Below are 4,885 nucleotides of genomic sequence, written 5' to 3' on the forward strand. Positions count from 1 at the left end.
ATAACAAGTTTTATCTTCTTTAGTCCTCCGAGGATTTCGAGATTTTTTCTTCCTTTTTTTTTTTTTCCAATTTAAAAATTACAAATTTGAACAGCAAACACACGAAAGATTCGAGAGAGAAAGAGAGAGAGGGGACAATGTCTTTACACACATGGGGGATTTGACGGTTAAGAAACCGTCCATAAACCCTTAAACCAAAAATATATCACTTTACCAATTACTGATCACAAAAACATTATTAAAAATAATTAAAAAATGATTTCATATTTGGAGAATTTTAAAACTACAACTTTTTTTTTTCCAAAATCACTTTAAAAAATACTTTTTCTTCTTTGAAAGTTTCGTAAAAATGACACTAAAAACTGATATTTATCTAAATATACATGTAAATTTACAAAATCATATACAAACTAGTTTAATATAATTATATATCTATATATAAATTAAAAATCATATCGAAATTTTATTAGATATTTGGATCGAGTTTCATAGTAGTAGTTAGTTTACCTTATAGACTCTATTAAACTTCATAAAATTTTAAATTTTAATAAGAAAGTAATTTTTGAAAATATATAGATGAAGAAGGTATTCTTGAAAAAGAGTACAGTTCTCAAAAATTCTCTTAATACTTCTTCCATTTTTTTTATATATTTTTTTAAAAGATTATACACATAAATTAAGAACTCATTAATGTATGTTTATTTTTAAACCAAAACGTCATTTAATACACAGTTTGATTAATCATTAAAAAAATCTACAAAAATTTAAATCATATAACAATATAAAAATACATTAAAATTTAAATATATTATTTATTTTTAAAAAATACAATTTTAAAAGATCATCTTAAAAACAGTTGTATTTTACTACTCACTTTGTCCCATTTTATAAGATCTTTTAGTCAAAAGAACAAATTTAAGGAATTATAAATTATTCTTATTTTTATTATAATTTAATATTTTTTACCAATTAGATTAAAGATTGTACTATTGTAGAATACAATAATTATAATATACTAAATAAACATAAATTATGCATATTTAAAAAAATTAATAAATAAAAAGTCTAGAAAATCTTATAACAAAGGAAGTACTATTTTCTATCGTTATCGCTTTTGTTATTTATTAAAATTTTGTGTTGGTTTCTGTTACCAACTTACCATTCAATTTTAAAATAAACATCTTTTACGAAAGATCGATAAAGACGAAAATAAGATTAATTTTTTTTCTTTAATTTGTTTCAGTTCTTCTGCTGGTATAATAATATTGTTGTTGTTGGTTCTTGGTGATCGGTTTTTGTGCTGTTTAACACATGAGCCAACACCTTCCTCCTTGTATAGGGTGAAGGAAGCACGAGAAAAGTAGGTTAACAGAAAACGACATGCATCATATAGTACTAGTAATTAGTGATCACTAAGCGACAATTTAATTTTTTGGTTTCTTTATTTTGATGTCGACACTAAGCGACAGTTAAAGAATCACAATACCATTATATTATTATCAAAGTAGTAATCGGACATAAAGCAAAGGGAAAAAGGAATGAAAAAGTACAGGTGTGTTTCTTCTATGGTTCTTGAGTGTTTTCTTTTTTGTTTCTTTGGTTTCAAACCAAACCTAATTTTGGAATAGGATCCATTCGTGGATCCTGATGGTTCCACTTGGTACGACTGGTCAAACCAATTTTAGTATTCTTATGTACTTCTCCAATAGAAAATGGTGTGAGTGAAATTTAAAACTCCTGAATCTCACCAAATATCACTTTGTTAGGAATCAGTCACACGTCAGAGACGGTAGTGGGATATAAAATAGTAGTATATTAACGATTGCAAGTGTTAGTCTATTTATAATCATTTGGTTGTGAATTGGAAACGTACAAGACTTAGCATGATATCATGAATGTTGTCTTGCAAGTTTTACCACGTGGAAGATCGAAGTACAAAATATTTTATGTTTTCATCAGAATGTCACTAATTTATATAGTTGGTGGACGACCAAGCATAAATGGTATCAGTCTACGGAAGTAAATAGAATAGAAGAATGTGGATCATAAAATTAAGTAAATTTTACCTCTTAAAGATAAAAAGCTCGGCCAAATTGATGGAGAAAGCCGACCTAGCTAGATCTTCAAAATTCAAGGGCTATCACGACCAACTCCTTATTCTGAAGGAGAGTCACACACTACAAAAAAAGCCTACAATGGTTTGTTGGTATGCTTCGGACCGGACTAAAATCAAACTAATTTGTTATTTTTCTACCATTCATACAATTATTTGATATACTCCAAACTAATTCTGGACCAATAAAACATATATTAGAATTAAATAGTTACAACATAATAAAATTAGTTTGCCTTAAAAATGTTACATACTTTTAGTATAGAGTTATTATATTAAAATATTAGTATGCACTATTTAGTATGAGTGTGAGGATTGTATCTGCACAACGCACTTGAATCGATCTCCGAATGAACAATCAACAAAATAGAACTTGAGGAAAGAAAGAAATTGAAAACGAAAACACCACGAATTTAACGAGTTCACGCTCCAAACCGGAACGCTACGTCTCGTCGGAGGCGGTACTCCGGAATCCACTAGAATCACTTTTTGGTTTTCCGATTACAACCTCTCAAGCTTCTTCTCTTCTCTCTCTGGATCTTTTACAAAGTCTCAAGATCTAACAAACTTGTGATCTAACAAACTTTTAATAGAGATAAGATTAGGGAAGAAAGAGGTCACCGACGTTTCAAGGTCAACGCTAAACTCTTCGCCAAAGCAATAGCACTCTCTGAATCACTATGTACCTCTACAGACCCTTGAGGAAAACCAAGCTCCTCTGCCAAACCCTTAAGCCAAATCGCCTCTTTAACAGCCTCAGTAAGTGCCATGTATTCAGCTTCTGTTGACGAAAGAGACACCACCTTCTGAAGCCTTGACTTCCAGCTAATTGTGTTTCCTCCAACTGTAAAAACATAACCTGTGATCGATCTCCTGTTATCACCATTGTTCGCATAATCTGAATCACAGTAACCCGTTAGCAAGAAATCCTCCTGTTTCTTGTAGCATAACTTCTTTTCCTCTGTTCCTCTCATGTATCTCAAGACCCACTTGGCCGCTTCCCAATGTTGCTTCAAAGGCTTACTCATAAAACGACTTATCACACCAACTGGGTACGCAAGATCTGGCCGAGTGCCTATCATAGAATACATGATGCTACCGACAGTGTTAGCATACGGAATGACCTTCATCCTGTTGAACTGTTCCCTATATTCATTATCAGTAGCTGACCTCAAATGAAAATGAGCTCCCATCGGTGTAGCTACAGACTTTGCTTGATCCATCTGAAAATTTTTCAGAACCTTCTTAACATATCCAGCCTGTGACAAGGTCAACAATCCAGCAGAACGATCCCTAGTAATCTCCATACCCAGAATCTTTTTAGCATCCCCTAAATCCTTTATTTCAAACTCCTTACTCAATTGTTTCTTTATCTCATCAACCTGAGCTTTATTCACCGAAGCTATCAATATGTCATCCACATATAGCAACAAGTAAATGTAGGATCCATCTACCAACTTCTTCCAGTAAACACAATTGTCATAAGCACTTCTAATGAACCCAACTCCTTTCATAAACTCATCAAACCTAAAGTTCCACTGCCTAGGTGACTGCTTAAGTCCATAGAGAGATTTCTTAAGAAAACACATTTTCTGGGAAATTCTGATCAACAAACCCTTCAGGCTGAGCCATGATCATCTCCTCATCCAAAAAACCGTGTAGGAATGCTGTCTTGACATCCATTTGCTACAACTCCATGTTAAAATGTGCCACCATAGACAAAACATACCTGATCGACACATGTTTAACCACATGTGAGAATATTTCAGTATAGTCAATACCTTCTTTCTGCGTAAAGCCCTTAGCAACAAGCCTAGCCTTGTATCTAGGAGCTTCTACACCTGGAATTCCTGCTTTTCTTGTAAAAACCCATCTGCAGCCCACAACCTTCTTATTCTCTGGTTTATCACCAAGATCCCAAGTGTGATTCTTTTTCATCGAAGCCATCTCCTCTTTCATAGCCTCATTCCACTTCTCCCAATCTGGATCACTAAGTGCTTCCTGATACGATCGTGGTTCTGCTTTACCACCATCTTCAGTGTAATATGCAACACCTACTAAATTGGATTTGTTATACTTCTTATTAAACTTGATAGTCCTTCTAGCTCTATCTCTGACCAACTGATAATCACTCAGGTCTTCTTCACCCTCATCAGACTCGGTTTGATCTTGACAATCTTGATCCTGTTCTTGACTCGCAGAAACTTCACTAGTGTTTGGATTCAAGGCAGCTCCACTATTTTCACCAACCAGTTGAGTAACTCCACCTTGATCAGTAACTCCATAACTTGTTTCAACATTTTCAAGACCAATTTCATACGAACTAACCTGTGTGTCATTCTTCAAGTCTTTATACATGATTTCTTCCCTGAATATCACATTTCGACTAATAACACATGATATGCTCAAATTTACCCTAGAGCTACTCTCTCAAATTAAGAGATCAATTGTAGTACTTAGGGATCGAATTCCACAAGGACTCAAGACTACACAATAAATTATAGAGTTTTATAATTATGCTAAACAGATTAAATTGAATTAAAATAAACAATGCAAAATATTAAATAAAACTGTTGTAAATTCAATGGATCAAAAAGCTAGGCCTAGAGAATTTCTCAGGAAATTATGAAATATTAAATCAGGAAATTAATAGGATTCAAACAATTAAGAACAGATCTAGAACTCTAAACATTTTTGTAAATTAAATCAGTTCTCACTGCAAATAATATCTAAATTTAAAACCAGAAAATCCAAATCTCTTTGTAAAATTCT

The sequence above is a fragment of the Camelina sativa genome, chromosome 12 (genome assembly GCF_000633955.1).
Source record: "Camelina sativa cultivar DH55 chromosome 12, Cs, whole genome shotgun sequence".
In the NCBI taxonomy this organism is placed as follows: domain Eukaryota; kingdom Viridiplantae; phylum Streptophyta; class Magnoliopsida; order Brassicales; family Brassicaceae; genus Camelina; species Camelina sativa.